This window comes from Lepidochelys kempii, chromosome 7, assembly GCF_965140285.1.
Source record: "Lepidochelys kempii isolate rLepKem1 chromosome 7, rLepKem1.hap1, whole genome shotgun sequence".
NCBI lineage: Eukaryota > Metazoa > Chordata > Testudines > Cheloniidae > Lepidochelys > Lepidochelys kempii.
Genome location: NC_136386.1, coordinates 104583924 through 104606935, shown reverse-complemented (window position 1 = coordinate 104606935; position 23012 = coordinate 104583924). Strand labels below are relative to the sequence as shown.

Sequence of the window (23012 nt, the reverse complement as noted above, 5' to 3'; positions counted from 1 at the left end):
TTGTCTCAGCTGTTGACGTTTGTGCTTGCTCGTTCACCCAGTGACTCTCACTGGGTCTCATTCACTCACACAGCCCATAAAAATAACAAACTCTGTGACTTTGGTCACAGCCATGGCAGAATCAGAAGCCATGAGGTCATACAGGATTGATTCAGGTTCTTATATATCATTCACTTTTGTGTGTGTGTGTGTGTTGGGGGGAATCAGTTTAAATTCTGTTGTTGATTGTTGACCCAATAAGGAATTACTGCTTATGATAACTAGTGGGGTTAGAAAAGAGATGGGGATGTTATACTCTAATTTGAGGTCTCTTTAATATGGGGGCCATAGCGTGGGGAGTGATCTGGAATGGCCTCATCATGCTAATAAAAATATGTGCGGAGGGGTAGGGCTGGCTCCATCCCTTCCAGGCAAGTGCCTTTGGTCTCCTCTACCTGGTGTGGTCAGCACATTATCAGGAGAACTCAGTATCGTTCACAGCAGGAAAGATGTTCGCCCCAGATTTTCTATCAAGTCCATCAGTTGCTAAGGTCAGCAGTGTTAATTTGTAAAGGTTGGTTTGGAAACTTGTACCAATGACCACTTATTTGGGTTGTGAAAATACAGCTGCAGCCTTCTTCCCCAATAATGATGGGTTTATTGAGTACATAGAAAGCAGAGCAGGAGGAAGGTATGAGAGCATGTTTATGTTCATGTTCCTTTTCAGTGGTATTTTCTTGTCTAATTCAATGAAGAAAAAAGAAAACATTATTAACACTGTGTGGGACAACTGAGCATCCAACTGAGCTTGACCATCTGCCTAAAGTCTCAATTAAAGGGACCACTTTCAGGCCTGAGAAGCTAGTTCAGTCTCCTATGCCTATTCACTTTTCGATGGTCTTTCTGCAGAGTCTGCCGATAAGGGTGCCAATGATTCTGATGGCTTTAGTGTTCACTGAGATCTGGACAGAGACCCCCAAATCATTTCATGTATTGCCTGCCATCCAAGCAGATAATAATGACTAGGCCTGAATTAGAACTATTGACCTAAAGGGTAAAAATTCTGTACCTTGTGCCAATCTATGAACTATCCAGTTCCTCAAAATGTCTAGCCCTTGAAATTTTACCTTACAGCATTTGAGCCACAGTGGCTCTTACAAAACACAGTCCACAGGACAAATAAGGCACTGAACCAGAGTTTACCAGTGTAACTAGATTGGGATTCAGGGCATATCTGCCTACTGGTTTTGTGCCTACAACAAACTGAAAGTGCAAATGGTAGCTGTTGAAAACTGAACTCCTGTTTGTGCCTGAGCCCCAGCTGGAAATCAGCTCCTTAAAGTACAGAGATATTTTTAAGTGTACACCACGATATTATAAACTTGTTTTACCAAATTTCCATCATGTTTGAGCATCATGATTTGAAACTGAACTCCATCTTAAATGGTGTTGAGTTTGCATTCCGTCAAGGAAAGATTTTGGGAAAAGGAGCGCAGACAGAGAGATGGAGGGAGAAAAACTTTGACAATATAAAATGTAGAATCTATACTGTATACACATCATCTGCTTGCATCACCCTAGCATTGATTTTGGTGTTGTTTTTTAATTGAAACACTCTTGGGACCGGAGAAAAAAAAAGGTAGTCAAATATAGGAAACCGGAACCCCTAAAGCAGTCTAGAGGTTGCAACATCGTCACATTCTCTTGGTGATTAGGGGGGTTATTTTAAGATAGAGATATACTTGGTTTTACCACAGTTTTGTTGAACCTTTACTGTAAAGTAAGGTTTCATAATTTCTTTAAATAGCAGAGGGTCGTGTGGGCAGCTGCTGCTGTTGCTGCTAGATCTGTGGGTTTGAAGATTTTCACAGTGTGTGGGTATTCGCCTCGCTTCATTTTTGGAAGCTGAATCAATATTTTGTTAAGTTTCACAGCAGAAGTAGACTTAAGAGATCAGCATTTTTCCTTCACACTAAGATTCCTCAGCCTACACTAGATTTGAGTTAGGCCTCCTCCTTGGGACTCACCCATGACTCTGGCTTACAAAAACCTTTCAGATTTGGTCATACAAAGCAACAGGGCTAAACAGTGAAACGTTTTAATGTGTAGGGAGATCAGGGCTTGGACTTTGAGAGGATGGGTTCCAGACTTCATGGAATGGAAATACAAGCTTCTTTCCTACAGATTTTAGTGAGAGGTGATGGGTCATCATGGAGGCAGCTGAAGATTTTTTAAAAGCTTTAAGATCTTTAAAAGTAGTTGCCAATGGGGAATTATCATCAAATGGAGGTGTTTCTGCTGGGGTCCGCAGGGATCAATACTAGACCTAAATAACGAGGGGTCCTTGTGGCACCTTAGAGACTAACAAATTTATTTGGACATAAGCTTTCGTGGGTTAGAACCCACTTCATCAGATGCATGGAGTGAAAATACAGGAGCAGGTATAAATACATGAAAGGACCTTACCAAGTGTGAGGTCAGTCTAATGAGATAAATCAATTAACAACAGGATACCAAGGGAGATACCAATAACTTTTGAAGTAGTAAGAGAGTGGCCCATTACAGACAGTTGACAAGAAGGTGTGAGTAATAGTAGGGAGAAATTAGTATTGGGGAAATTAAGTTTAGGTTTTGTAATGATCCAACCACTCCCAGTCTCTATTTAGGCCTAATCTGATGGTATCCAGTTTGCAAATTAATTCCAGCACATTTTCATCAGTGATCATAGAATCATAGAGATGGAGGGCTGGAAGGAACCTTGAGAGGTCATCACTCCAACTCGTGCCCCAAGAACCATCATATCGCTCAGTCTTCTGTTCTCAAGAGTAAACATGCCCAGTTTTTTAACCTTCCCTCATACGTCAGGTTTTCTAAACCTTTTATCGTTTTTGTTACTCTCCTCTGGACTCTCTCCAGTTTGTCCACATCTTTCCTAATGTGTGGTTCCCAGAACTAGACACAGGAGTTCAGCTGAGGTCTCACCAGTGCCAAATAGTACACAATTACATCCCAAGTCTTAGATATCACACTCCTGTCAATACAATCCAGAATGATATTTACCTTTTTTTGCAACTGCATCATATTGTTGACTCATACTCAATTTGTGATCCAATATAACCCCAGATACGTTTTAGCAGTACTACCTCCTAGCCAGTTATTCCCCATTTTGTAGTTGTGCATTTCATTTTTTCTTCCTAAGTGCGGTACTTCGCACTTGTTGTTCCTGAATTTCATCTTATTCATTTCAAACCAGTTCCCCAATTTGTCAAGGTCATTTTGAATTCTAATCCTGTACTCCAAACTGCTTGCAGCCCCTCCCAGCTTGGTGTCATCTGAAAATTTTATAAGCACTTTCTAATCCAGGTTAAAGAATGAATATATTGAATAGTAGCAGCCCAGAACCGAGTGCTGCAGGTCCCCACTAGATACATCCCCCCAGTTTGTAAGTGACCCACTGATAACTTTCAGAGGGGTAGCTGTGTTAGTCTGCATGCACAAAAACAACGAGGAGTCCGCTGGCACCTTAAAGACTAACAGATTTATTTGGGCATAAGCTTTCATTGGTAAAAAACCCACTTCCGAAGTGCATGCATCTGAAGTGATTTTTCTTAAGCACTGTTTTTTACCCATGAAAGTTTATGCCTAAATAAATCTGTTAGTCTTCAAGGTGTCACCGGACTCCTCATTGATAACTACTCTTTCAACCAGTTTTGCACTCCCCCTTATAGTAAACCATTTCCCTAATTTGCTTATGAAAATGGCATGTGGGACTGTGTCAATTGCCATACTAAAATCAAATATATCATGTCTGCTGCTTCTGCTTATCCACTGGGCAAGTAACCCTGTCAAAGAAGGCAATTAGGTGTTTTGCATTATTTGTTCTTGACAAATCCATGCTGGCTATTCCTTATAATGATATTATCCTCTAGGTGCTTACAAACTGATTGTTTAATAATTTGTTCCAGTATCTTTCTAGGTATCGGAGTTAGACTGACTGATCTATAATTCCCAGGGTCCTTTTGGTTTTAAAGATAGGTTTGCCTTTCTCCAGTTCTCTGGGACATCACCAGCCCTCCATGAGTTCTCAAAGATAATTGGAATCTTATGGTTCCAAGATTATTTCAGCTACTTCCTTAAATACCCTGGGATGAATTTCATCAGGCCCTGAAAACTTGAATACATCTAACAAATGCTATAGGAGGCTGAAAAGCCTCCAAATGTCAAGGAGATTAACAGACCTAGGCAGAGAGCAAAGGCAAACACCCTGCACCCTTCTGAGAAGTCTTATCAAGCTGCTGAAGAGCAAGGGAAGGGCCAAGTAACACGTTCCCCCGTGGCTAACCAATGCCCAAAGTATGCATCACATTACAATGGGGCAACAGCACCACTTAGTTAAGATTGAGACTAACTTACTTTCTAGCAGCTGATTTTTCTTAAGCACTGTAAAATCTACATGCTTACTCAGATTGCCTCGGAATTCATGTTCCTGAAATGAAGAGACAGCGAAGTAGGTCCCAAATGGCACAGTGCTCCAGACTGTTTCAGTACCACCCACAACAGTCTTCTCCAAGACCTTTGGACTTTCAGAGGAGATCTAGAAATCAAAAAAGTGGACCACCCCTGTCTGCTGCAACACCCACCACCTGTTCCTCCCTCTAAGAAATGCTTTTGATATCTTGGCTGATCCCCTTGGTTTCTAAGCATTGTCTGAGATTTATGAAGAAATTATCAAAGTTCAGAGGTGTGGTCCTCTCGCCTTTCCCTGGTTGCCGGGAATTCACATGTTGTGTTTAAATGGGAAAGGCCTTCTGATAAAGGGGACATTTTGTGCTGAACAGTCAGGCTTGGGCTCAGTCTGATTCTCTTTGCCCAGGAACTCCGTAACTGGGGTCCTGCTGCTGAGAATACAAGGTCTCCTGTACCTGAATGTTTTGTCCTGGGATTCTGTAGCTGCTCTATTCATGGAGAGAGAGCATCTCTCTCAAAGCATCCTGGGTGATGAGGTACTTAGCCAGTGCCATTCCATTAAGGGAGAGTAGCTTAGGTTCAGTATTTTGAATTTGGTCCCAAAATGAACTAGGAACCAATGGACTTTGTGAAGCACCAACATAGGTACATGTCAACATCTGTGGCCAGCTACCTGCTGCACTGATTACAGACTTTGTGTGCAGGTTACATTCTACCCCAGGCAGATGTATTCTTTTCAATGTGAGGGTCACTTTCGGCTAGTGGCTTAGTGAGCAGGGGACTTACTTGCCTCCACTGAAGTGTAAGCACTGTATCATCTAAAGCATATATCAGCCTGAACCCAATTAATGGAAAACCTGCATCAGAGAGTTGGATAATGCAAGTAAATCCTGATGTCACTATATATAAGACTTTCCAGGATAGCTGTCACTATTTCAGCATCCCCATAACTGTGAAGGCATTATCACAGTGAATGCTAATATTATACTGATACTTGATAGCAGGGAGTCCAGTCTGATGATGCAGAGCAGGTTGTGGGGGAAGACCTTTCCCATCCCAGTGCAGAGCTGAGAGCAGGGAATTCCCATGTTGTTTTAAGGTCACTTCTATTAGCCGGTGAGGCCTGGGTGTATGCACTGTAAAAAATTTTTAAATTAATAGATAAATATTAATATTTATATTAATAGATAAATCCATAAATAGATTAATCATATAAATAGATTAATATTAATAGATAAATCCATAAATATTTTTTAAAATAATAGAAATTATCTTACAGCAATTCTCCAGGTCTTCTGCGTTGCTCTATATTCATGCAGCTGTTCATTGCCTGTGTCCCATTCATGGCTTTTCAAGTTAGCAGCTTCATGATTGTTCTTTGTAGTGTATTTAAAATACTTTTAAAATTCTGTGCTGTGCAATTTGTTATTAATATCTGCATGGTATCTCTGAAGCACATATTTCCGGAGTATCTGGGCTTCAGGTATTATTATATCCATTAACACACAGGCAAAGTGTGGCACAAGAGACAAAACTTCATGCCCAAAGTCACACGGAAAATCAGTAGCACAGATGGAACCAGAACCCAATAAATCTGATTCCTAGTTTCCGGCTCCAACCAACTGAGCACATTCCCCCATAGGAATTATTTATTTCAGTTAAAATGTCTAACTTCAATTTTCTATTTAAAATCATATATTGCGGTGGCCATGATGGTGATTATTTATTTGCATAACGGTAACACTTACATGTTGTCCTTCAATTTTTGTGAGACTTGTTCTCACTTTTTCCCTGGAGACTTCATTCAAGTTTTGGATTTTAAAGACTTGATCCGGAGAGGTTCGGAGCACCTTCCATTCCCCGGTACAGAGTGGCTCAACTCCCAGTGAGTTCACCGAGGCAATAATAGCTGCTCAGCATCTCCCCTGAGGTACCGTAAGAGCCCGAGCCCTAAGTATTTGGAGCTCAGCATTAACTGTGGGAAGAAAAAACATATTGAGCTGAGCAAATCTAGTTGAAAGGCTCACACACTCTGCTGTTCTGGAACATTAACAATGTAAATGCTGTTTTCATTAGGATTAGTTTTGTTTTGACATTGACAAGATCTTTACTGTTAACATGTGTCACTCCTTTCATCAACACTTCCTGCACCAAGCCAATGCACTAGCAATGTAAGTGAACTGTGTCAGTGCATTTTTTTCTTCTCCTGAGCACTCTAGCTCTAGAGCCAGATGCTTTTGGTCCATATTATCGCTGACACTGGGACAGAAGGAGGTTTGTGGATATGCATTTCAATGCCAGAGACAAGTGTTAATAATAATCAGTGAATAAAGGGAAGCTTTAGATCCATAGCACTGCCACCACCCACCACTATTGACAGTGAAATAACAGCTCAGGGCATTATGACCTATTGCAAGATCTTCGTGGGAAATCGCTGAGTATTAAATTTGCTCATGTCGACAGCATGTGAGTTACACACAAGGAGGGTTCAGCAGAGGTTCAGAAGTTCCCAGATACTGGGCCGAATCCTCAGCTGGGGTAAATCACTATGGCTCCGTGAAGCCAGTGCAGCTACACCAGTTCACAACAGCTGAGAATCTAGCCTTCTGAATCTAAACACTGAGCACTGTGGAAGAATCTCACTGTTCTGCCTCCTGAATTGCAATTTAAAGTCCTGATCCTCCAGGATGATTGGTTCCGATGTACCCTTGGGCCCACCTTGGGCCAATATGGGACTCCATGCAGGCTTAGAGATCAGCCTTTGTGGCTCAGCCTGCAGGATTGGGACCCAAACAAGAACCTAAGTCTCCACTGCTCCTTTGGGGGCTGGGGGAGGGGGGAAATGAAATGCCTTAGGTTAGCCCAAAAAGATGTGTTTTAAAAAATAATAAGCTTACTTGCCCTTGAATAGCAATTTAGTTGGATCTTGCTACAGATTTTTTTTTTATTGTTTCTTTGCTTACGGCAAGAAGGTGAAGCAATAGTTTGTAATGTTCTCACAGAAATATCTGCTCTTGGCACAAGTGGTTGCTGCAGGGATAGTCTTTGGCATTTCTTACCAACAGGTGTCACTGTGATCAATAGAAACTGCTATCAAGAGATTCATGAACACATTTAAGTACAGAATCAGAGAACAAGGTCATCCCAAGTGTGCCTAAATTAGATGCTATCCTAATCTTTAGTGATCCTAATCTTTAGTTTAGTGATCAATGGCTCCATGTCTAGTTGGCAGCCGGTATCAAGTGGAGTGCCCCAAGGGTCGGTCCTGGGGCCGGTTTTATTCAATATCTTCATAAATGATCTGAAGGATGGTGTGGATTGCACTCTCAGCAAATTTGCGGATGATACTAAACTGGGAGGAGTGGTAGATACGCTGGAGGGGAGGGATAGGATACAGAAGGACCTAGACCAGTTGGAAGATTGGGCCAAAAGGAATCTGATGAGGTTCAATAAGGATAAGTGCAGGGTCCTGCACTTAGGACGGAAGAACCCAATGCACAGCTACAGACTAGGGACCGAATGGCTAGGCAGCAGTTCTGCGGAAAAGGACCTAGGGGTGACAGTGGACGAGAAGCTGGATATGAGTCAGCAGTGTGCCCTTGTTGCCAAGAAGGCCAATGGCATTTTGGGATGTATAAGTAGGGGCATAGCGAGCAGATCGAGGGACGTGATCGTTCCCCTCTATTCGACATTGGTGAGGCCTCATCTGGAGTACTGTGTCCAGTTTTGGGCCCCACACTTCAAGAAGGATGTGGATAAATTGGAGAGAGTCCAGCAAAGGGCAACAAAAATGATTAGGGGACTGGAACACATGAGTTATGAGGAGAGGCTGAGGGAGCTGGGATTGTTTAGCCTGCAGAAGAGAAGAATGAGGGGGGATTTGATAGCTGCTTTCAACTACCTGAAAGGGGGTTCCAAAGAGGATGGCTCTAGACTGTTCTCAATGGTAGCAGATGACAGAACGAGGAGTAATGGTCTCAAGTTGCAGTGAGGGAGGTTTAGATTGGATATTAGGAAAAACTTTTTCACTAAGAGGGTGGTGAAACACTGGAATGCGTTACCTAGGGAGGTGGTAGAATCTCCTTCCTTAGAGGTTTTTAAGGTCAGGCTTGACAAAGCCCTGGCTGGGATGATTTAACTGGGAATTGGTCCTGCTTTGAGCAGGGGGTTGGACTAGATGACCTTCTGGGGTCCCTTCCAACCCTGATATTCTATGATTCTATGATTCTATGATCTCTGCACAGTTAAGATCACTGTTGTTTAAAAGCATGCAGAAAGGGGTGGGGATGTCTGTGTGTGTGTACACGCAGACAAACACACTTGTAAATTCTGACTGCCTTTGCTAGCATGAATTCAACTCTACAAGATTCACAGGGAGGAAATAATAGCTAATATATTTTTAAAACTTCTAAAAATGAACCACCTTTTCTCCATACAGAAACCTCACAACTATAAAGCCTAATATTTCTGGATTTTCCTGGGCCGCAAGCAAATGGTGAGAATCTCACTGGAAAGCTGGGTCTGGTTGCGGACTCCACTTTCCAACGGCATAAACCTCTTATTTCTGTGTGAAGCTGCTTAGAGGTTTGGACTGTTAGAAGTAGGCCTGGCAGAGATGGATTAGTAGTTTGCACTCCTGGTTTGTAATGTCACCATAGACCTTCAGCAAAAAAATAGATCATACCTATCTCACCAGAGCCACAAGATAGAAATACACCCTTAATATATGTGCAGTTTGGGGTCATTTAACACAGGTATCAATAAAAACAAATGCCAAATGAAAAGTGTCATGGCTGCTTTCAACAATAAAACAGTAAGCCTAATGGCTGTGGAGATCATTGCTGCAGGATAGCAAACTGAGAGTTTTAGAGAATGCATCGTGTCCCACAGTGATATATTAAATCATTACAGGACATGCCCTACCCTTTAACCCCATATTGCATAGTTATTAAACTAAAAAAATACACAGCAGTAAAAACATTTAGAGTACTTTATAGGAGGCTATCACCACGCATATGTGGAATAGGTGCACCAACAAATATTCATGAAGATTGATTGCATCCCCAAAATCTGCATATCTGTGTGAAAATTGGGTAATTGCAGCTCAATCTGCTAGTTTCACTTGGGTTGAATATATGAATTTCTTGCTTGCTTGTACAAAATGGGAGTGTCAAATGCACTTTTTCCAAGTGTTCCCATTGCACCCACCTACTGTGAATTAATTCTTTCCCTCCAGCTTGAACCACCAACTGCGATCTATATTTGGAAATGATCATATAGTTTATAAGCAGGTCCGGATGAATGTTCTTCTTCTGTACCATTAGTGAAGATGATAATTTATGGTGGGGAAGCAATAGGCAATTAACTCAAGACTCTTACATTGCTGAGCGTTAATGTACTGTGCTATAAGTTAAAATGTTTCATTTAACTTTTCTTTTAATGAGGTTGAAGTCTGTCTCTTTATGATCTAATAAGTCCTTTACACATAAGGACTTAAGTATTCTTTTTTTATTTTTTTAAATACCAAACTAGCATTTAAAGCTACTGTTTAATCATAGACCAGGAATAAAACAGCACAGAAGATTGATTAGCCTTCCACAGATTTCTCTTTGCCAGTCTTGCAAATCCCTGTAATGTGTTACTTTTCCATATTTTGTAACTATGTCTAACCATAGGAATCCATTAAAGGATTCAGCAAAGTGTGTTAATGGTGCTGTTTCACTCTAATTATAAAGTTATCCTTGGAGGCTTGCTATTTGTAGTGCAATAGGTAACAAAGTAATAAATTAAAAGGGTACTGTTAAATGTGCTTCATAAAGTCATCCCATTCCCAGCAAACTTAGGTTGTAGCAGCACCTACACTGTCCCTGGCTATGGATGGTGCTGTGGAATTTTGACTTTCCTAAGGACTACACTTCACTCAAAGTGGATGAGAAAGGAGGGAAAAAGCCCCAGCAAAAGTGCTCAGAAAAAAGCAGAACTCACAAACTCAAGAGGATGAAGCAATCAGAAAGCTGCTGTTCCCGTTTTCTTTTTCCCCTCCATTTAAAAAGTATAAAACTTTTTCATCAATTTAATATTTTAGAAAAGAAAAGAAATTTACAAACCTGAGTCTGATCCCGTGAGGTTCTGAGCACGAACCCTTACAGGGTTATGGGGGAAGAGCCAGAGAGTGCGAAATGTCCTGCTGAACTATGACTAGTGCTTTTTGGACCTTTACTAGAAATGCAAGTGTACACTCTGGCATGACACACACGCACTGTTTTTGATCTCACTTGGGAGAGGTCAGACACCCAGGAACCATAATTTACCTATGCTGGTAAAAAAATCACATCATCCATCATATTGAACTTGGTGAAGACATTCCAAAGAGAACCATTCCTCATGTGAGTCATCCTTTTGATTTACAGCTGTTGTGTGCATGTTATGTGTCAGTTCTAGGAGCTATACAGATCCCTTTTAGAAACCCTTTTAGCCTCACAAAGGTAGTGCTATCAGGATCTGAGAATGAAATGATTACTATTGTTTATATTGCAGCCTGCATTCAGGGACCAGGACCCCAGGGTGCCAGGTTCAGTACAAATAAGTAGTAAAACGATAGCCCTAAAAAGCATAATATTTCAAATGTCAAGGCTTGGGTGTCTGAATAATACTCCTATTAGCAATCATCCACGATAAACTACCATTGGAATATTGATCTGTTATTACATAGCATAACATCTAGGAGCCATTTGGAAGGATTATTATTATTTGTTATTAACTATGTTATTTATGGAAGTTTCTAAGGGCCAGCCAAGAACTTTGTGCTAGACACTATATAAGAATAGCAAACAGTTTCTGCCCTGAAGATCTTATAGTCTAGATCGCTTGGAACTGAATCTAAGCATCCTGAATATCTTTGAGATTTTTCATCGCTCTAACCTGAGTATATGCTAGTAATTCTTTCATATTTAGGATTATTTAAAATACAACATACTGAGTGTGAAATCCCAGTTAACCTCAATGGGGCCAGGATTTCAGCAAAACTCCCATTGACTTCAGTGGAGCCAGGAGTTCACCTTGAATCTGCAAGGACTGAACACATGCTGTAGATGGCAATAGGGAAGGATATGCTAATAACCTCCAAATAAGGAGCACTAAGGAGCACGAACACCAATCTGAGAGGAAGGGCAATTAATTACCTCCCATCTTTGAGTGTTCTAATGGTCTAAACAGAGGGCTCAGAGCCAGGAATGCCAGTGTTGTACTCCTTGTGCTGACACTAACTCCCTGGGCACGTCCAGACTAGGAAAATATGTTGTATTTAAAAAAATGGTTTCAGGGTAGCAGCCGTGTTAGTCTGTATTCGCAAAAAGAAAAGGAGGGCTTGTGGCACCTTAGAGACTAACCAATTGATTTGAGCATAAGCTTTCGTGAGCTATATATTGGTTAGTCTCTAAGGTGCCACAAGTACTCCTTTTCTTTTTGTTTAAAAAAATGTTAGCTAACATGCTTTCAGTAATGTGTTTTTAAACACAAGTGTAGACAGGGTTTGACATCTTTGAAAATATGTTAGCTAGTTGTTGTCAATGCTAGACTGTCTGTGTTTGGGTCAAGTGGGAGCAGAGCCAGACAGAGAATCAGAGAGCCCTTGCTAGTTCCATGATGGTCCTGTTTCTCTGCTGCACTGGGCGGATCTTTTCTCATTTCCTTCCAGGTTTGTTAAGAACTTGAGATCCTTGGGTGAAGTATGCTACATAAATGCAGTGTTTTCAGGCAAAGTGTTCTCACTCTTTGAACAGGTTCACTCCTTTATAGGCATTGATAGCGGAGCACAGTTCTTATCTGTCTCTGGTGGGGTAGATGATCCTAAGATCTCTGTTGTTGATTGCTAGACTTCCCCACCCACCCATGAGCTGCCTAATGAAGTGCTGAATAGAATAGACTTGATTTATGTCTGTTTTAGGAGCTTACTGCCCAAACAGGCCCTCTGTCGTAGCTCAGAGACTGCAGGCACACAACACAATGCTAGCTTCCTTACCTGCTCAGCTGCCAGACAGGCCTGTTTTTCTCATCGTAGACACAAAACAGAAGACACAGCTGCTGATTGGACTGTCAGTTGGAGCAGTGATGGAAAGTCTGCAGAATAGCACTGTGGGTTGCTACCTCTGGGAATTTATTCAGCAGGATGCCCTGATGAAGCACACAAGGGCTTTTCCCTTCTCCGGATCATACAGCATCAGGCGGGGTAGCCATACAAGAATTGGCAGTAACCCCTGGAAAATTAGGACTGGCCCAAAGAAAAAGGACGGGTGACAAACTTCACTGTTCCAAACAATGGAACTTGAGTTTTATTAGAAAACATGAACAGGCAAATGCAGGCATGAAAAATGGGGTGTGTGTTTATTTTTATATATATATGTTGCAATAGCATCTTAAGGTCAGCTACATTGTATTAGTCACTGTACAACTATCTAGAAAATGACAGTCTTTGCCCCAAAGAGCTTACACCCTCTAATCCAAGAGGCGCTGTATGAATACATTAGGCCAGAGGCGCCGGAACGGGGGGCAGTAGGGGGTCATGGGGGCCCCATCACTTTTAAAAGAATGGGGGGGGAAGTCGGTGCAGAAGCAGGGCCTTGGGGGGAATGGGCAGCATGGGCGTGGGGCCTTGGGGAGACGGGACAGTGTGGGGGCGGGGCCACGGTTCAGGAACCGGCAGCCCCACACACACACTTTTAGGGAGCTTCCGCCGCTCCTAAATTAGGCAATGTAGATTTGAAGAAGTTGGTCTGTGAAACTGGTTCATGGGAATCTCGACAATCAACGTTCGTGTTTATTTGTAATTCTCTCGGTTTTTTTCAAGCAAACCTGTTTTGCTTGCCTGATGCTATGAAAATTGAAGGTGGGGCCAGGTACCCATTAGCAGCAGGCAAGGTACAGAAGAGAAGGCACTGTAAGTCTGGTTTACAGAGCGGCTCAATAAACAAACCATAATGTGCAGTGTTTACAGTGAAATGGATGCTTTTGAAGTGGCAGCAACCCCTGATTTAAATCAGTGAGCTGCACATCCTCAAGTTACTCTGAGCAGTTTCTTTAGTGATTAGCAATGCACCAGCTCAAAGCTAGACTGTGGGTCTGTACCAGTTAGTTTGAAAGCCCATTGCCCTTCATTTTACAAGTTACTTGCGTGTTCCTAAGTGGTTAAAACAGTTGGGCCTCTATGGGTATGTCTGCACTGCAATTAAAAACCCACGGTTGGCCCAGCTGATTCAGGCTTAGGGGCTCAGGCTAACTGCGGTGTAGACATTCAGCCTTGGGCTGAAGCCTGGGCTCTGTGACTCTGTGAGGTAGGAGGGTCCGAGAGCTTGGGCTGCAGCCCGAGCCTTAATGTCTACACCACAGTTAAACAGCCCCTTAGCCCGAACCCTACAAGGCCGAGTCAGCTGGCACAGGCCAGCCGTGGGCTCTAATTGCAGTGTAGAGTTACCCTGTGCTGGCTTTTTTGGCACACCCGTTTATGTTATTCTTCCCCCAAGACCCTGTGGATAGTGGGGTTGGTGCATTGATGGTGTTATATTCCACCCCCAGGTATATCAAAAAATTGGTGACTTCTCATTGCCCTTTGGGCAGAGTTTGTTCCATTGTGTATTTAATGTAGAATTCAATGGTAGAACTCTTTCTGGAACGCATATAGTACCGCACTGTCACTGTACAGCGGTCATCCAGAGCGCTCAGTCCACATTTCAAACTCAGCCACTAGCATTGGACAATGTGGTTCATGGCTGCCTCCGTCTCTAATATGGAGGTGTGACCTTGGAGATACACAATGCAATTCCCTCTCTTGATGCAAGCAGCCATGTTTAGCAAGTTTATGGAGTTATATTATGAAGATTTTAACCAAGCCTGCCATGCAGAAAGTCTGCAGGGAAATAATAATAATATAGGTAGGTGAGAAAAAAGAGTGTGCCAGGTAGTTTTGATCAAATTTTATGTAAATGTGGGCATCCAAATAACTTTTCAAAATGACTAGCTGGTAGCCTAGTCTGGATTTTCGCGGGTGGTGTTTCGCTGGTTAGGTCTCCAGCATCAAGAAAGAGTGGAGCCTGGCACGCTGATAAATTTAGGCTGAGATTTCCAAAGCCACCTATGGTGTGTGGGTGCCCAATTCTCGTTTGTTCTAATCCAAGTTCTTGAGGCATTTTTGCAAACCTCAGCCTTAGTCTCCTTTTAGTAAATATGAAGCCTCAGTCCCACAAGCTGATCTGCAAGGACAGACTCTTGCATGGAGTTCCAGTAAACAGAAAGAGACTCCTCCTGGGAACACAGATCACTTTGCAGGAGGAGAGCCATATTTAGCTATCCAGGGCTCCCAGGACTGTACAATATGAAAACACCCCAAGCTCAACAGTAGATCAGAAAGGCAACTACCAGACCTCCAAACCCCCCAAAGTTAACATATTCCCCCTCCCCTCTAGTCAATAGCCTTACACTGCCATGAAATCCTGGGGAAATAGATGAGCCTTGCAGCATGCCCAGAAACTCACAGGCCTAGGCTGAGATGGTGCATAAGTTTCATCGACAAAGACCTATCACTGGAAATGTGCGGCTACCAGAGCCCCAAGTGGCTGTTAAACAAGTGGCTGTTAACCTGGGAATTCCAACCGGTAGGATACAACGAGAGGGGTGATTCTAATCTACTGGGTGTGGTAAATTACCAATCGTTTCAAGAAGACCAACCACTAGGTCTTATTTTCATTAGAACTAGAATTGGTCAGAACACATTTTGATGGAACCATTTTCTGTTGGAAAGTGCAGTTCTGTTGAAACTGAATCGCTTCCTAAAACTGTCTGTTTTCGCAAAATTTTTATATGTGGGGGGGATTGACATTTCGGAACCAAACACTTAAATTTTTTGTTTTGAAGCAAGGTTTCATTTCAAAATTTTTTAATGTTTTCAGTATGTATTATAATATACAATTTTAAAATGTCAGACTTGAAACAGTGTTCTGATTATTGTGAAACTAAAACACTTTCAGATTTTTCCTTAAAGGAGAATTTCTACGTTTTCAGGTTTCATGCCAATTGTAAACAAAGCCAGATTTTTAATCTCGAAATCCTTAGCGAAATGGAATTGTCGTCCTTTGGCCAGTCCTAAATAGAACCTGAAAACAGAAATCTGCTCATGAAATTTTCTGGACTTTGAGAATAAGTTTCTTTTTAAAGATATGCTTGTGGCCTCTAGAGTTTGTCTTTCCTTTTGATGAATGATTTTCCTGTTCATCTAATAGGTAATGGCATCACCCCCTGCCCCATCACCAATGAACCAAACCACATTTTATTGCAGAGGTGTAAGCATGTGAAAATGTACCTCTTGAACAGAGCACTGAATACAGTTTGACTGTGCAGGGGCTGAGTCTTACTATAAAAAATATAGATAGTGATTGAGAGAGATCAGATAAAAAGCCAGCAGGAAAGAAAAAAGTCTTCACTGACCTATCATTCCTGTTCGGTAGGTCAAGGAACTTTCTGTGATCTACATTCCTACACAACTGGCTTGTCTGGGCTAAGTGATTCCAAAAGCTGCTTCAATTTTCCAACTCGGAAACATTTAACTTTTTTAGCCTCTCATCTGAAAAAGGTTTTAAGGTGATAAAATGCTGGTTCCTAGCCATGAATAGGGCATCACTTCATTTGAGATGGGAAATTGATTACATAGATGTCATTCTTCTTTAGTTTTGGTTTCCTGGGAGTCTCACTGCATTTCTGATAGCCACATCCCTAATTAAAAGCAAGAATATATGATTCACCAGACATTGTCCAAAGAGAAGTATTATTTTCACTGAAAAGTTTACCTGGAAAACAGCCTTTAAACGCTACCTGGTATTTAGCCACTGGCACCTTGTTGCTAGAAGATCACATTATTAGTGGTTGTAGAATTTATGAGAGTTACACCTCGGATTAAATTGGTCCAATACTTTTATAATTAAAGATCACCAAACAAGTTCATAAACCCTAAATAAATAAATCTTTCTTCCACTGCTTGAAAAAGACCTTTCCTCCCCAACGTTCAGGTCCATAGGCATTTTGTAGTTAAATTTCCATAAAGTGCTTTGCAAATGCAAGTGTCAGCATGAATTTCATTCATTTATTATATTGTGAACTTGTCTAATGAATTAGAAGGATGAAGTGACATGTTCTCTCAGGCGGGGCTTTTCAAAAGGTGTCTAAAGGAGTGAGGTGCCCAAATTCCACTGAGTTTCAATATGATTTGAGTGCCTAATGCCCTTAGGCAAATCCCAGCCCCAGAAGCTAATCATTTCTGCTGCAGTGTGTTAGTGAGTCCATAATCTGTTCAGGGCTAATGCAGTAGTTGTGTATAAGATGCATGTTTGTATACATGTATATTTGTGTCTATGTCCACAAATCCTTTCTTGGGATTTTAAAATGTTTTCTTAATTTATTGAATAAGGTCACATGGCAAAGGCACATAGTTCGTCAATAATTAATCCAAGCAGGAAACGGACAGTCTCCTGATGCTTGCAAATGCCATACTATGCTGGAGAGTTTGGCAAATCTGTGGCAGTTCTTTCTCAGATTTTTCTCAGCAAAGAGCATGTGTGACTTTTGAGGGGCAGGGAGGAGACTTTTGTTTTTATTGAAAACATCTGTGCTATGCACAAAAGGAGAACCCTGCATGAACCCATATTTAAGAAATGAAGCTGTTCTGATTACACAGCATGGGAACCATTTCAATTACACAAACATACATGGCAACTGCTCATACCAAAGGCCACGTTTCTGCTGTACAGTTCCAGAGTATGATAGCATGCACTGTATATAAAAACTCAAGTGACTCAGCACAGAAGACACAAAAGGATTTACAGCCAATAGAAAAGCAACGTTCTACTTCATAATGCAGGGAACCATTCCTCTAAGAGGAAATAACAGACCCTCAGAAGTCATCAAAGGGATTAAAAGGGTCCATTAAATGATATAATAGCTTTCACATTTCATTGTAGCTGGGCATAGATTTCACCATTCCTATTTGAAATGTAAGTTCAGAAACATTGCTCTAAGTGTCTGGCAATAACCCTTCTGTCAACAATCATGAACATACTTAACAAAGTAACATCCTCTTTAAATTAGATGCTGCCAGGCCCATTCCACAAGCAATACCAAGCGACTGTATACCAACAGAGAAGGTTCCAAATTCCTCCTAATGAGCAATGGAATCCTAGCAAAACCTCACAAATATGCCTTTCACTTGCACTTCCAGTGCACGAGTCCTCTGTTTACTGATGTTTCTAGCATTTCATGCAAGCAAGCACATTTTTAATCTCTCATTTGGAGTCTCATATGTTCTGTGGGATGCCTGAACTTGGATTATGTTCAGAGCAACATCCTGTCCAAGATGCACAAAATTGAATACATAGTATATAGTTCAGTAACCTCAGGTCACTGCTCCATAACCTCTTAGGGCCAAATGCAGTCCTGGTGTAAGCAAGTGCAACTTCTTAAAGGCCTATGCTGTTGCACCCTCTTCCCCTAGGTGCTTCAGTAGAATTACCTTTATTTACATGAGCTGAGAATAATAATAATACCGAGCTCTTATATAACAATTTTCATCAGTGGATCTCAAAGTGCTTTACAAAGGAATTCAGTATTATTACCTCCATTTTACAGATGGGAAAACTGAAGCACAGGGTGGTAAAGTAACTAGCCCAAGGTCACTCAGCAGAGCCAGGCATAGAACCCACGTGTCCTCTTGAGTCCCAGTCCAGTGCTCTGACCACTAGGCCACACTCTGAATTTGGCCCTTAGTCTGCCTGAAACTTGACACATCTTAAGTTATCATCAAGGAAACAGATGTGAACCCTCCGGTAACATACCAGTATATTAACATGTGCAATTTCCAGTTCAACTAGCTCCCACACTTGACAGAATCTACAAAGTATGTGAAAACTGGGCCTCTTCTTATACAGTGATCACCATTTAAAACTTAACACTTACCAGCAGTTCCCTCCCAGCTATGTGGTGTTTTAAGTATAAAGCAAAATGATAGTACTTGCAGGGCAACTATTCGCAGATATTGACTTCCGAATGGCTACCATTGTGCAACATTCTTAACATTGGGTTGCTCGTTTGACCAAATGGAATTGCACACTCTCAGGGCTAATTGGCACAAATTAGAGTAGCCCCCAGGTCTGTCCAGGTGAGCCCCTTCATGCTTGCAGAGCCCCACTGACAGCAGAGGGGCTCTGTGAAGTAACAGGGATCCATTCACGTGGTGCTTTTGGTAGCACCAGGCCTTAGTGAACAGGTTTTGTGAGACTGTTCTATGCACAGAGAGCATTGTGGATAAAGGCATGGAGATGGGAATGAGTGAAGAAAACAAAGGGACCATAATGGATACCGTCATCGGTGCAGTGGGGGCAGCCTACGAAATGTGAACTGGGCTGCTGGTCTCAGCTGAGTGCCTGGCCCTAGGGGATATATGTCACCATGACGCGACTATCAGAACCGGCACTAACTTGCCACCTGGTTGGCAGTCTCAACAGAAAGGCCAAAGATTGAATGGACGTGGCAACTGTCCAGCTTTCTCACCCCTGGCAGTGGTCCCTACGAGGCTGAGGCACATTGGTGGGAGGGTTGTTGAGAAGCTTTCTTTACTACTGTCCATGCTGTATTCTTAGGCCATGTAAAGAGAGGGCGTCAGTCTGCAAAGCTCTTAATCTGGTACCTTCACATGCGCTACATTTCCTGAAAGAAAAAATAAAGAGCGGGGGGAGGGGTACAATTCCTCATGTCATCCGCTTCCTCAGAATTGTATATTTATAGACTGTTTGGTACAGTAACTACAGAAATCTAAAATATAGGAGAATTGGGACTACTTGAGGAGTAAGTTACTACCAACATGAACGAGAGAGGGGGAATCTGCCCGTAAATATACGTAGCCAGCTGTGTGCTTACTGCAGTTATACAATATTTGAGTTTAAAGACTGCCGCATCAGAGTGGTGAAATTCACAGATGGGAAATACATTATCCATGGGTCTCAGTTGCATAGTAGCATGCTGTCTTCAGGGCAGCTTTTGGATGACATGCTACAGATCTCTGCTGTGAGCTGCCGAACATTATCAGGGTGAAAATCACTGATAGGTTCTCACAGGACTACACGTTTACATGATGCAGATAAATTCGTGGCCCTGCAAATGTACAGCCACAAAAATTCACCCAGCTGAGGACTGAACATTCAGAATGATTTAGCGCAGGTAGAGACAGGGTTTCTAAATGGACCTGATCCAATGTCCATTTAAGACAATGGAAAAACTCCCATTGACTTCAGTGGGCCTGGGATCAGGCCCTAAGGCCCAGATTGTGCCCACCCCAACTGATGGTGAGTAGTCCCTTACTTAATTAGTAGTCCCATTGGAATGAATGGAAGTACTCGTGGAGGAAGGGACTGCTCAACATGAGTAAGGGTTGCAGAATATGTCCTTTAGGGTCTAATCCCACACCCACTGTAGTCACTGAATACGTCTACACTGCAAAAAAAAGCCCCAAGGAGGCGAGTCTCAGAGCCTGGATCAGCTGACTTGGGCTCACACAGCTTGCACTAGGGGGCTAAAAATAGCAGCATAGATGTCTCCACAGGGCTAAAAATAGCAGCATAGACGTTCCCACTGAGGCTAGAGCCTGAGAGCCAAGACCCTCCCCCCCTCACCAGGATTCAGAGCCCAGGCTCCAGCCTGAACCTGAATGTCTGTCTACATTGCTATTTTTAGCCCATAGCACAAGTCCTGTGGGTCTTTTTGCAGTGTAGATGTACCCAATGGTATTCTTACCATTGTCTTGAATGGGCATTGGATCAGGCCCTTAGTGGACTGACATGAGAGAGACTATTCTGTGTCTTGTTTCCTGCTCTCTGTGTCTGAGTTCCCACGGCTAGTCAGGGATGTACTAACTCATTCGGTTTGCAGCACTGGACCTACGTTCATTGAGAATGTTAAGGTGGAAGCAGTAAATTGTCTAAGAAAATGGATAGGATTTCAAATTAGAGTTATTTTGCCTAACGGCTTTCTTTTCTTTTCACTTGTACTTATTCTTCGTAAAAGACCAACTTACTCTGTTTTAGAAATGGAAGAGCACACACAATGGTGAATTTTTCAGAAATCAAAGATGCAAGAAACCTGCTGTAGTATATATAACTTTTTGAAGGTACATAGCTCTTTTCATCAAAGGGTCTCAAAGCTCTTTATGAACATTAATTAACTGGGATTTATCGCAAATCTGATGTACTCACTTTCTCTCTTGTTTTGAGCAAGTCACTTAACCTTTCTGTCTGGTGATACTTGTTTACTATCTCTCAGGGATGTTATCAGGATGGATTAATTAATTAATTAAAGTGTGTAAAGTGTTTTGAAGACAAAAACCCTGTATAGGTGCTTAAGGTATTATCACCATCATTTTATTATATTTATTTAAGCCTTACAACACCCATTGGGAGACTGGGAAGGTTTTTATGATACCTGTTTCACAGGGTGGTAAGCTGAGTCACAAAGAGGTGAAGTTACTTGTCAGAAATCAAACAGTGATTCAGGAGTAAAGCGAGAAATGGAACCTGAGACCTGACTTCCAGTCTCCTGCTCTAACTACTGGAAACACTCCTTCCTCTCTTGCGTCACATTGCCAACCTTCTTGCTAATGCTTACCAAATCATCTTGTGTTTTCAGTGTTCCTTAGAAGATTTTCAGAAACAGTCTCCATTGATATTAGTTTTCTGATTTATCGTGCCTTTGCTCTGCTTTCCCCCTTTATTTCTGAGACCTGCTTGACCCTCCTCCTGCCCCGCCCCCCAGCAATTTTTATCACTGTCTCATCTTCCTTTGGCTGTGTTTTTTTATGTTATTCCTGAGTGACATAGCCCTGTGCTTTGAACGCACTCCATTTGAAGGGTGTGCCCGAAGCAATCTGTGAATACAAATGGGCAGTGGTCACAGCAGCATGTCCGCTGTAAGGGCATTCTTCATTGTCAGAGAAACCTCTGAAGGATTCCAATCGCTTTCATAGCTGTCAGCTTCCTTTCTCCTCATTCTGCACACTAGATGGAAAAAATCAGGCCGCCTCCTTTCAGAGTTACGGAGTCAGGGGCATGGGAAGATGAAGTGGCTCTCAGATGTGGTAGGAAGCAGAGAGGGTAGGAGAACTGCTACAAAATTGGGACAATGGGGAATCCTTTGGCTGAGAGGAACCCTGATATGCAGTAGGCAGGGTTGAGGGAGGGCATGAGGAAGCCATAAATTCGAGCATGGCACCAAGTAGCTACAGTATATTGTATCGTGACTGTTAGCCCTGTTAGCTCTTTTTTCTTTTTTGCTTCCAATTGCTATGAAATACCTGCACTTCCCAGGTGTTGGAGGGACTTGGCCTGACTCCCAAACAACTGAATTGCACTCAAAGATCTTTTAATAATATATGACTTAAATTTCATGTAAGTGGAACATGAGCAGGATTCTCTCCCCACTGATTTTAGTCTTAGCAATTACATAAACTGTTTTTAATTTCCTCATGTCCTCTTATATGTTCATCAAGGAACTGGACAGACTCAAGGTCCAGCACAGTCATTAAAACCTGGCATCCCAAACCTATCTGTCTACCCTTCCCCCCCATCCTGAGGGAAAACAAAGGAGCTGCAACACTGATAGCATTCTTACCTTGCTGCTGGGCTGCCTGCCATCCAGGACTATGGTTCTGGGTTTGTTCACAAGTGCATATGTCCATGTCTCACCACCCTGTGCTGCATCCTGGTAAATAGGCGGAGCACTGAAATATAATCCTGCTCTCTCAAGTACTCCAGTTCAGAGCAAAGGATTTCAGTATACCTCAGCACCCTTCCTGCCCACAGGGCTAAAGCAAAGGGAGGTATGACATGCATGCGTGTGTTTGGACACCGAAACACACCCACTCAGTTCTAATTTTAGGCTTACCAGCATTGACCTCGTTCTTTTTAAATGAATATTATCTGTAGAGTTTTATACATGAGGACACCCCCTTTAGCATCACCATGCAGCCAACTGGCTAGGAAGCAAACAAATGAGCATAGTGCCTCAGTTTAACTTGTTCAGCATGCCTGTGTTTAAAAAGTGAACTTATTCACCTCAGAAAATGTGTTCCAACAGGGCAAGAAAGCAGCGATCTAGGTAACTAGTTCCTAACATTTGTCCCGTTTTTGATTTACAGGGGAAAATACTTCTCTAACCCCTCAGTCCATGTGTTTTCCTGCATTTTGACAGTTTGTTTCCTGAAGAAACGCTCTACTAAGTCTAAAGAAAAGGAGGACTTGTGGCACCTTAGAGACTAACCAATTTATTTGAGCATGAGCTTTCGTGAGCTACAGCTCACTTCATCTACTAAGTCTGTTTTTCTGCTCTGTTAAAACTGTAGCTTTTTCACATGATATGGAACAATTAGGAGACAAACCCACAGATTTCCCCTAGATGTTAGCAAACAATTTGGCTGTTAATTTAACCCATTTGTGGATTCTTGCATGTAAATTAGATGGAATTAAATACAATTAAGCTATGTG

The 23012-nt window shown here is 42.1% G+C and overlaps 1 protein-coding gene and 1 long non-coding RNA gene across 3 annotated transcripts in view; one reads left to right on the top strand and one right to left on the bottom strand.

Annotated features, from left to right (window-relative positions):
- LHPP (phospholysine phosphohistidine inorganic pyrophosphate phosphatase) overlaps positions 1-23012 on the top strand; it is a 164946-nt gene that overhangs the window by 132087 nt on the left and 9847 nt on the right. The window lies entirely within an intron of this gene.
- On the bottom strand, positions 3570-22322 carry LOC140914965 (uncharacterized). The gene is made up of 4 exons (XR_012160056.2): positions 22141-22322; positions 19033-19188; positions 5724-6421; positions 3570-5582 (listed from the first exon to the last, which is right to left on the bottom strand). It is a non-coding gene; the product is annotated as an uncharacterized LOC140914965 (long non-coding RNA).